Genomic DNA, 12,227 nt, shown 5'->3' on the forward strand with positions numbered 1-12,227 from the left:
ACCACAATGTCTATGTCAATAAGTGATTTCACTTCTATTCCTAGACTTTGGACTTCAAAGTACATCTCAGCCTTTTGTTATACACTCAAGAAAAGCAATTATATTTATCATAGTAATTCAGATGTAACATTAAAACAGATGCCTCATCAACATTAGGCAACTATACAGAAAACCCTACAATTGCTGAAATAAGTCAATGTAATCAATGATGAGAAAATAGTCAGAATAACTGATAACTAAAATAGCTGTGCAGATGGCATGCATTTGCTAAGTGCAGAGATGTATTATAGGTATTGAATGTATATGGGAATGCTGTAGACTTTGTGGCGCAGCAGAAAGGTCAGGGTACCTGAAATCCAGAGGCTGTGAGTTCAAATCCCAGGTGGGTCATACTTGAGCAAAACAGTGATAACACATGAACTTGTGAAAACTGTGAACCCTCCCCCCAAAAAATATCACGTGAATTATTCCAAATACACTTGTTTTCTCATGTGGCGTGTTCCAAAAACACATGTTTTCATGTGATTTCACATATGAAATTTCATGTATCACGTGTGAAATCAAGTGACTTTCCACATGTGAAATCATGTGGTTCAACATGTGATAACAGGAAACCACACTCTTAGCCATTGCTTTGTGGGAAGTTTTGGTCATTTTATGGTACATTTATACAGTAATAAGATACTGTATTAGTGTTTTGCTAAATATTTACTGTCAATCGCAATGAACTTGGACAGTCTACATAGGATAGTTTAGATGCGCTTATTATTTTATAGTAAGTTACCGGCTACTGAGTTACGGTGAAAATAGTGGAAACAACTTTAATGTATTTCTACAGCTGAACTGTATTTTGTCAGTAAATAAAGAACATTGAACTGTATACAGGAAGTACACATAAATTCCAATTCTAATTCCAATTATTTGTAATCCTTTTTAATACTGGAAAAAATAGGAAGTGGAATTTGGTTTACTTCCTGAATTGACAGGAACTTAAAATGGAATTGACTTCAACATTGGTTAGTACACTTGGGACACAAACACACCTGAGATTTGAACTCTCAACATCTTGGATGCCAGCAACCTGAATTTCATGGGATGAAACCAGGTCTGTGACCATGACAGAGATCGACCACAAAATATTTGTATTTATTTATTATTATTATGTTTTTCTTTGGACTAGATCAGCTTTAATATTGCAGAAAGATTGTTGCGTCCATCAATGTAATTGTCTTCATCATTTCCAATCCCCCATATATTTGTTTAGTAAATATATATATATATATCCATAAAAATTCATACATATACACATATATACATATATATATATACATACATACATACATACATACATACAGTTGAAGTCGGAAGTTTACATACACTTAGGTTGGAGTCATTAAAACTCGTTTTTCAACCACTCCACAAATTTCTTGTTAACAAACTATAGTTTTGGCAAGTCAGTTAGGACTTTGTGCATGACACAAGTCATTTTTCCAACGATTGTTTAGATACAGATTATTTCACTTACAATTCACTGTAATTACAATACCCGTGGGTCAGAAGTTTACATACACTAAGTTGACTGTGCCTTTAAACACCTTGGAAAATTCCAGAAATTGATGTCATGGCTTTAGAAGCTTCTGATAGGCTAAGTGACATCATTTGAGTCAATTGGAGGTGTACCTGTGGATGTATTTCAAGGCCTACCTTCAAACTCAGTGCCTCTTTGCTTGACATCATGGGAAAATGAAATGAAATCATCCAAGACCTCAGAAAAAGAAATTGTAGACCTCCACAAGTCTGGTTCATTGTTGGGAGCAATTTCCAAACGCCTAAAGGCACCACGTTCATCTGTAAAAACAATAGTACGCAAGTATAAACACCATGGGACCACGCAGCCGTTATACCGCTCAGGAAGGATACACGTTCTGTCTCCTAGAGACGAACGTACTTTGGTGCAAAAAGTGCAAATCAATCCCAGAACAACAGCAAAGGACCTCGTGAAGATGCTGGATGCAACAGGTACAAAAGTATCTATATCCACAGTAAAACGAGTCCTATATCAACATAACCTGAAAGGCCACTCAGCAAAACCGTCATAAAAAAGCCAGACTACGGTTTGCAACTGCACATGGGGACAAAGATTGTACTTTTTGGAGAAAGGTCCTCTGGTCTGATGAAACAAAAATAGAAATGTTTGGCTATAATGACCATCGTTATGTTTGGAGGAAAAATAGGGATGCTTGCAAGCCGAAGAACACCAACCCAACCGTGAAGCACGGGGGTGGCAGCATCATGTTGTGGGGGTGCTTTGCTGCAGGAGGGACTGGTGCACTTCACAAAATAGATGGTATCATGAGGGAGGAAAGTTATGTGGGTATATTGAAGCAACATCTCAAGACATCAGTCAGGAAGTTAAAGCTTGGTCACAAATGGGTCTTCCAAATGGACAATGACCCCAAGCATACTTCCAAAGTTGTGGCAAAATGGCTTAAGGGCAACAAAGTCAAGGTATTGGAGTGGCCATCACAAAGCCCTGACCTCAATCCCATAGAACATTTGTGGGCAGAACTGAAAAAGCATGTGCGAGCAAGTAGGACTTCAAACCTGACTCAGTTACACCAGCTCTGTCAGGAGGAATGGGCCAAAATTCACCCAAATTATTGTGGGAAGCTTGTGGAAGGCTACCCAAAATGTTTGACCCAAGATAAACCATTTTTTTTCTGAGGTCTTGGCTGATTTCTTTTGATTTTCCCATGATGTCAAACAAAGAGGCACTGAGTTTGAAGTTAGGCCTTGAAATACATCCACAGGTACACCTCCAATTGACTCAAATGATGTCAATTAGCCATGATGTAATTTTTCTAATTTTCTGGAATTTTCCAAGCTGTTTAAAGGCACAGTCAACTTAGTGTATGTAAACTTCTGGCCCACTGCAATTGTGATCGAGGGAATAATAAGTGAAATAATCTGTCTGTAAACAATCATTGAAAAAATTACTTGTGTCATACACAAAGCAGATATCCTAACCGCCTTGCCAAAACTATAGTTTGTTAACAAGAAATTTGTGGAGTGGTTGAAAAACGAGTTTTAATGACTCCAACCTAAGTGTATGTGAACTTCCAACTATTTCTGATGTCCATCCAGTTTAATTTCTATTTGGAACTGTGCTATTTTACAAAATGTCTGAACCTATATACATTTTACAGTTTACAGATTTATTGGCAAGAATACATTTCTGCACTTTGCTAAAATCAAGTAAATAATTGTGCAACACCAACAAATAAGTAGCAGTTCTCAGGGACATTGAGGCCTAAATCAAGCATAAACATGTGATAGCCGACACCCTAATAGCTGTTGTTTTTGCAGTGTCGTTAGTGTAACTGCGTTACGGTACAGTGTTGTTCCCAGGTATACAAAAAGGTCAAAGGTACACATTAGGTACCTTCAGAACGCACATGATACTTGTTGGGACCTTTTAGGGTACATATGAGGATAATCTAGTATAATGGTACATTTGTATACCCAATGTAGCCAATTTAATGCTGCATTCATAACCATTTGGGAGATGGTTAGTAAATACCAGTTGGATGCGTTCATGTGCTTTGAACTCGTTGAGAAACGCTGATTGGCTAATGGCAAACAAGCTGTGTAAACCATAAACTAAAAAGTACAACTATCATGCTTGTAAAAACACATTATTGTGTTCAAAAACCCTATTAGTAGATTGCTTTTTATTCATAATGTTTTATTGCAAATAACTGCAGAAAATGCTATTATCAAGGTAATTCCTTAGTAGGTGACATCAGAGGCCAAAATGTGGGAGAAGTGGGCCCTCAGGATAATTGAAAAGTTTCCCATTAGTTAATACCAGTTGGAGGGCCGTTCAAGTGAATTTTTCCCACTAATATGTGATTAATTCTCACTTCCCGCTTGGTTATGAACGCAGCATTATGCTGCGTTCATTTTCTAGTCGGAACTAGGAAACTGAGGAAATGTCCAATTTGCTAACTGGTTGTAGTTAATCACATGCCGTCTTCAACGAATTAGCAAGAGTTTCCTAGTTCCGACTAGCATGTGAACGCCTCTATACTGCATTTTGAATGTTGAGTCAAATATAATCTATTTTTAAAACCTCTTATAAAGTTGGCTTTGTAGCATAAATTGGGAATTTGATATTTTTGACTGATATTATGATTGTCTGTTTGTTTCATATCTGCAAAGTAGTTAGAACGCTGTCAGTTCCACTTTAATGTTCTAGACAGGTTTCATGGGAACGTTTCAAAAACATTTATGTCTATCAATTGTCAGGAGGTCACCTGATGATTCCAAAGAAACATTCTCTAAAATAAATGGTTTCATTTTTGGTATTTTGGTATTTTTTTAGGATCCCCATTAGCTGTTGCAAAAGCAGCAGCTACTCTTCCTGGGGTCCACACAAAACATGAACATAATACAGTGTGACATAATACAGAACATCAATAGACAAGAACAGCTCAAAGACAGAACTACATACATTTTTATAAAAGGCACACGTAGCCTACATATCAATGCATACACACAAACTATCTAGGTCACATTTGGGGAGAGGCGTTGTGCCGCTAGGTGTTGCTTTATCTGTTTTTTTTAAAACCAGATTTGCTGTTTATTTGAGCAATATGAGATGGAAGGAAGTTCCATGCAATTAGGGATTCTATATAATACTGTACACTTTCTTGAATTTGTTCTGGATTTTGGGACTGTGAAATGACCCCTGGTGGCATGTCTGGTGGGATAAGTCTGTGTGTCAGAGCTATGTGTACAAACAATTTGGGATTTTCAACACATTAATGTTTCTTATAAAAAGAAGAAGGAATGCAGTCATTCTCTCCTCAACTCTTAGCCAAGAGAGACTGGCATGCATAGTATTTATATCAGCCCTCTGATTACAATTAAGAGCAAAATGTGCAGCTCTGTTCTGGGCTAGCTGCAGCTTAACTAGGTATTTCCTTGCAGCACTGGACCACACGAAAGGACAGTAATCAAGATTAGACCAAATTAGAGCCTGCAGAACTTGCTTTTTGGAGTGTGGTGTCAAAAAAGCAGAGCATCTCTTTATTACAGCCAGACCTCTCCCCATCTTTACAACCATTGAATCTAGATGTTTTGACCATGACAGTTTACAATCTAAAGTAATGCCAAGTAATTTAGTCTCCTCAACTTGTTCAACAGCCACACAATTCATTACCAGCTGAGTTCTAGAACTTAAGGAATGATTTGTACCAAATACAATGTTCTTAGTTTTAGAGATGTTCAGGACCAGTTTATTACTAGCCACCCATTCCAAAACAGACTGCAACTCTTTGTTAAGGGTTTCAGTGACTTCATTAGCTGTGGTTGCTGATGTGTATATGGTTGAATCATCAGCATACATGTACACACATGCTTTGTTTAATGCCAGTGGCAGGTCATTGGTAAAAGTAGATGTAACGGCCGTCGTATGGAGTAGACCAAGGCGCAGCGGGTTGAGTGCTCATATTTACTTTTATTGAACACATAATGAAAACAAACGACCGACAAACAGTCTTGCAGGCTACACACAGCAATGCAAAAACAACTTCCCACAAAGGACAGGTGAAAACAGGGCTACCTAAGTATGACTCCCAATCAGCAACAACCATGTACAGCTGTTCCTTGATTAAGAGCCATACTAGGCCAACACAAAGAAATACACAACATAGAAATACAAAACATAGAACATAACCAAAAACCCCAGAATACTCTAAACAAACACCCCTCTACATAAACACATATCCCAACAAACCCCGAACCACAAAACAAACACCCCCCTGCCACGTCCTGACCAAACTACAATAACAAATAACCCCTTTACTGGTCAGGACGTGACAGTAGAAAGAGTAGAGGGCCTTGAGAGCTGCCCTACGCTACACTTTACAAGTTTGACATTAGAGAAGCTTCCATAAAAAAATAAACATTTGAGTTCTATTAGATAGATAGCTCTGAATCCACGATATGGCAGAGGTTGAAAAGCCATAACACATACGTTTTTACAACAGGTTATGGTCAATAATATCAAAGGCTGCTTATTATCAATTTCTTTCAACCAATCATCAGTCATTTGTGTCATTGCAGTACGTGCTGAGTGCCCTTCTCTATAAGCATGCTGAAGGTCTGTTGTTCATTTGTTTGCAGAGAAATAGCATTGTATTTGGTCAAACACATTTTTTTCCCAACAGTTTGCTAAGAGCTGGCAGCAAGCTTATAGGTCTGCTGTTAGAACCAGTAAAGGCCGCTTTACTGCTCTTGGGTAGCAGAATAACTTTGGCTTCCCTCCAGGCCTGAGGACAAAGACTTTCCTCTAGGCTCAGATTAAAAATATGACAGATAGAGAATCGTGACGCAATAGCCACTCCTAAGACAGAACCCAGAAGCAGACCAGGAAAAGGTGAGTATTTATTGGTAGTCTTGATGTGTAAATTGAATAATCCAGGAGATGGAACGGCAGCGGAGGTAAGTTGATGAGAGTGAATGGGTTGATCCAATGATCCAGTGCGTTCAGGAACCTCAGACAAAAGACTCCAAAACAAAAAAACAGTCAGCTCAGGCAGAAAACAGACTCAGGAAGCGGGATTCCTGACAGTACCCCCCCCCCCCCCCCAACGAACGCCACCGGGCGGACAATCCGGAGCGCCAGGATGGAGGTGGTAGAAGTCACGAAGGAGGGTATCATCCAGGATCTGACGCCGAGGAATCCAACTCCTCTCCTCAGGACCATACCCCTCCCAGTCCACAAGATACTGGAAACCCGACCCCGCCGTCAGGAATCCATAATGCGGCGCACCGTGTAGACTGGACCACCTCCGATCATCCGAGGAGGAGGAGGCGGAGGGGGTAGCAGAGGACTGAGGTGCATAGGCTTGAGGCAGGAGACATGAAAGGTGGGGTGGACACTGAGCGTCTTAGGCAACTTGAGTCGAACCACAACAGGATTGATCACCTTCTCCACCACAAACGGACCAATGAACTTTGGTGACAGTTTCCTTGACTCAGTCCGCAGAGGAAGATCCCGTGTAGCCAACCATACCTTATCACCGATGGCATAAGCGGGAGCTGGAATCCAGCGACGATTCGCCTGGAGCTGATAACGGTCAGAAACTTTAAGGAGAGCCTTTCTGGCCCGATGCCAGGTCCGGTGGCAACGACGAATGTGGGCCTGGACCGAGGGTATAGAGAGATCCTTCTCCTGAGAAGGAAACAAGGGGGGTTGGTAACCGTACAGGCACTGGAAGGGAGACATCCCAGTAGCAGATGTAGGGAGAGTATTGTGGGCATACTCGACCCATGGCAACTGAGAGGCCCAAGAGGCGGGGTTGGAAGAGACAAGGCAGCGCAGCGTGGATTCCATCTTCTGGTTGGCTCTCTCCGCCTGACCATTAGATTGGGGGTGAAATCCAGATGTGAGTCTGACTGTAGCTCCAATGGCCAAACAGAAAGATTTCCAGACAGCAGAGGTCAACTGAGGACCACGGTCGGAAACAATGTCACTGGGCACCCGTGGACCCTGAAAACCTCCCTAACCAGGATCTCGGACGTCTCAGAGGCAGAGGGAAGCTTGGAGATAGGTACAAAGTGGGCGAACTTGCTGAATCTCTCCACAAGTCAGAATGACCGTGTTCCCATCAGAAGAGGGCAATCCAGTAACAAAGTCCAGAGCCAGATGCGACCATGGTCGCCGGGGAATAGGTAGGGGATGAAGAAGTCCAGAGCTGGCCTGATTGGCACTCTTATTCTGTGCACATACAGGGCATGCAGCAACAAACCTCCGGGTATCTTCTCCCATGGCAGGCCACCAAAATCGTCTGCGTAGTAACGCCATCGTCCGAGCCACCCCCGGGTGACAAGCCATCTTACTGGCGTGGGACCATTGGAGGACGGCAGAATGGACAGATTCAGGCACAAACAACCGACCGGGTGGACCGTTACCGGGACCGGGCTGCGTCCGAAGGGCCGCCAGAACCTCCTCCTCAACCCTAAATGTGACTGCTCCCACGACGAAGTTCCGGGGAAGAATCGTCTCAGTCTTGGCCCCACTCTCATCCGTCTTGGAGAACATCCGGGACAAGGCATCCGCCTTGCCGTTCTTAGACCCAGGTCGGAACGTCAGGGAAAATTTTAAGCGTCCAAAAACAAAGCCCACCTGGCCTGACGCGAGTTGAGACGTCTAGCCGATTGCACGTAAGCAAGATTCTTGTGGTCAGTCCAGACAATAAACGGTTGCTCCGCTCCCTCCAACCGGTGACGCCACTCCTCCAATACCAGTTTCACCACGAGCAGCTCCCGGTTACCCACATCGTAATTCCTCTCCGCAGACGAAAGATGACGAGAATAGAAGGCGCAGGGATGGAGTTTACCGTCAGTGGAGCGTCGCTGGGACAGGATGGCGCCAACCCCCACATCAGACGCGTCCACTTCCACAACAAACTGCCGAGCAGCGTCAAGTTGAGAGAGAATCGGGGCGTTGGTGAATCGACTCTTCAAATCCAGAAATGCCCGGTCTGCCTCAGGATTCCAACTGAAGGTCCTGGTGCTAGAAGTCAGGGCAGTTAATGAAGCGGCCACCCGGCTGTAGTCACGGATAAATCTACGATAGAAATTCGCAAACCCCAGAAACCTCTGGAGCTGCAATCTCGTATCGGGCTGGGCCCAATCCAGAACTGCCCTAACCTTCTCTTGGTCCATCTTAATCTCTCCCCGGGAGATGATGTACCCAAGGAAGGATGTAGTGTGGCGGTGAAATTCACATTTTTCGGCCTTCACAAACAGGCGGTTCTCCAACAATCACTGCAGAACCTGCTTGACATGCTGGATGTGGCTGGAAGGCTCATTAGAGAAGATCAAAATATCATCCAGGTAAATGAACAAACAAACCGATCATATCTCTCAAGACGTCATTCACCATACTCTGGAATACTGCTGGAGCATTGGTCAATCCAAACGGCATCACCAGATACTCGAAATGACCCATTGGTGTGTTGAAGCCCGTTAACCACTCGTCTCCCTCTCTGATCCGGACCAGATGATACGCATTGCGTAGATCCAGCTTAGTGAACATAGTATCACCCTGTAAGGAGTCGAAAGCAGAGCTCATCAAGGGCAGGGGATACTTATTCTTGACCGTAATATCATTCAACCCCCGATAATCAATACAAGGTCGAAGAGAGCCATCCTTCTTACTCACAAAAAATAAACCAGCCCCCAGGGGTGATGATGAGGGACGAATGAGACCAGCAGCTAGAGACTCCTTTATGCATGTCTCCAAAGCTTCACGTTCCGGTCGAGAGATACTGTATAACCGTCCCTTGGGATAGGTAGCACCAGGGAACAGGTTAATGGCACAGTCATATGGTCGGTGGGGAGGAAGTGACAGCGCCTTCTGCTTACTGAATACTTCACCCAAATCGTGATATGTTTCAGGAACCAGGGACAAATCAGGGGGAGTCGACTCAATAACCTGACTGGGAACAGAATGGGAACAGGCAGTCTTAAGGCAGTTAGCATGACATTCAATGCTCCAACTAGTTACCTTGCCAGTCACCCAATCGAACGTGGGATTGTGTTCTCTCAGCCAGGAGTATCCAAGAACCAGAGGAACATGGGGAGAAGGCAGAATGAATAAGGAGATAACCTCTGCATGATTCCCTGACAACAACATCTTAACCGGTTCAGTCCTCATCGTGATGCGTGCCAGACTACTGCCGTCTAGAGTGGTAGCTTCAATGGCTTCCGGTAACTTCTCCTTGGAAAGCCCCAGCTGTTCCACCAAGTCGGCATCTATAAAGCTTCCATCGGCACCTGAGTCGATAAAAGCGTTAATCGCTAAACTCTGATCCTTGTTCATGAGTGTAGCAGGAAAAAGGGGTCTAACAGGACTGTTGAGAGGTTGAAACTGACTCGCTAAAAGACCTCCCAAACTTAGCGAGCCGAGCAGTTTAACGGGCGCTGAGGACCAGCGGAAATGTAATGTCCCGAGTTACCACAATAGAGGCAACCGTTGGTCTCACGTCTACGTTGGCGCTCCTCCTTGGTTAACCCGAGGTGAATAATGAGCGACTCGTTCCGGTCCACTTCCTGACCCGAATGGTCCCCGAGTAGCTGATTGATTGGAAGTGCCCCATTGCTTCTCCCTCCTCTCTCGGATTCTGTTATCCACCCGAATAGATAATGCTATCAGACTGTCCAGGTCACAAGGCTCAGGATAGGAGATCAACTCATCCTTGAGTTGCTCTGACAACCCCTGGTAAAAAAAACACTTGTAGTGCTTCCTCATTGCACTCACTCTCCACAGCTAATGTCCTGAATTCAATAACGAAGTCTGCCACACTGCGAGCTCCTTGGTGAAGAGAGAACAAACGTTTAGCTGCATCCTTACCTCGGACAGGATGGTCAAAAAGCTTCCTCAGCTCTGCCGTGAACTCCTGGTATGACACTATGCAGGTGTCCTGTCTTTCCCATATGGCTGAAGCCCACTCCAGAGCTCTTCCACGCAGAAGTGCAATAACAAAAGCTATCCTAGCCTTGTCTGTGGCGTAAGAGTGGGGCTGCAGATCAAAAACTAGCCCACACTGCATAAGAAACGAACGGCATCTTCCCAAATCCCCTTCGTACTTATCTGGCGTCGGAACCTTGGGCTCACGAAAGGGAACATCTCCAGAAGCGACAGGTGAGAGAGGTGAAGTAGGTGGTGGATGATCTGCCAGCAAACTGAGCTGAGCCTGGATACTCGTCAGACTAGAAGAAAAGTTCCGCACTGAAAGTGTGATCTCCTGTAGCACCATGCTGTGTTGTCCCAACATCTTCTCCTGAAGGGAAATGGCATGGTGAACGGAGTCCAGGTCCGCTGGGTTCATTTCTGGCCGGATCGTTCTGTCACGATTCTCTAAGACAGAACCCAGAAGCAGACCAGGAAAAGGTGAGTAAAATGAAGGTGAGTATTTATTGGTAGTCTTGATGTGTAAATTGAATAATCCAGGAGATGGAACGGCAGCGGAGGTAAGTTGATGAGAGTGAATGGGTTGATCCAATGAAGTCACTGAATCCACCGACGGCCAGGCAAGGGAGTTGAATGTTCCGGGAGAATGACTGTAGACAGAGTAAACGGGAGTGAGTAACCGGCAACAAGTACAGAATAACAAAACAAACTCAGGAAACATGAGGCTGATACGCTGGCACAACATACTGTTCGTTGCTAACGATCCGGCAGGGAATGGATGTCAGGTCAGGGCTTATGAAGAGGTGATGATCAGGACCAGGTGTGCATATGGTTGATGAGATGCAGGTGCGGGTAATCAAAAGTTCTCCCGCCTAGCTTCGTCGCCTGGCAACCAGACAGGGTGCGTTCAGGAACCTCAGACAAAAGACTCCAAAACAAAAAAACAGTCCGCTCAGGCAGAAAACAGACTCAGGAAGCGGGATTCCTGACATATTGAGTTAGCTACCATCCTCAGTAGCTTTCTATCTAAGTCGTCAATGCCAGGAAGTTTGTCATTATTGATCGATAACAATAATTTTTCCACCTCTCCCACACTAACTTTACAAAATTCAAACTTGCAATGCTTTTCTTCAATAGTTGTGTTTTTATGCATGAGTACAATTGCTCACTGTTCGTTGTTGGCATTTCCTGCCTAAGTTTGCCCACTTTGCCAATGAAATAATCATTAAAATAATTGGCAACATCAAATGGTTGTGATGAATAAGCTATTCTGATTCGATGAAAGATGCATTTGAAATTGTCTTTCTTGCCCATAATTTCATTTAAAAGTACTCCAAAGTGTTTTTCCATCATTCTTTATATCATTGATCTTGGTTTTATAATACAGTTTCTTCTTCTTTTTGTTTTTTATTCGAGCGCCATTTCAACTTATACATTTAAAGATCATCAAATCAACAAGGCTATATATATATATATATATATTTTATTTTATTTTTTTATTTTTTTACCTTTCTTTAACTTGGCATGTCAGTTAAGAACAAATTCTTATTTACAATGACGGCCTCGGAATATTTGGTTAGTTTAATACACTGAAAGCATACGGAAAGATACCAAAAACTATTTAGTACAATCAATGTAGCTAAATATCATGTGGCAACATAGAATTAATAAATATGCATCATTTATGAGTGGTAGTGGAAATGTGGTCATAATTTCTGCTCAAGGGGTAATCCTACAGAAT

At 43.2% G+C, this 12,227-nt stretch overlaps 1 long non-coding RNA gene across 1 annotated transcript; it reads right to left on the bottom strand.

Annotated features, from left to right (window-relative positions):
* Window positions 1-10,971: 10,971 nt before the first annotated feature.
* Window positions 10,972-11,289, bottom strand: LOC115151006 (uncharacterized). The gene is made up of 2 exons (XR_003867189.1): window positions 11,234-11,289; window positions 10,972-11,136 (listed from the first exon to the last, which is right to left on the bottom strand). It is a non-coding gene; the product is annotated as an uncharacterized LOC115151006 (long non-coding RNA).
* Window positions 11,290-12,227: the final 938 nt, after the last annotated feature.

The sequence above is a fragment of the Salmo trutta genome, chromosome 16, assembly GCF_901001165.1.
Source record: "Salmo trutta chromosome 16, fSalTru1.1, whole genome shotgun sequence".
In the NCBI taxonomy this organism is placed as follows: domain Eukaryota; kingdom Metazoa; phylum Chordata; class Actinopteri; order Salmoniformes; family Salmonidae; genus Salmo; species Salmo trutta.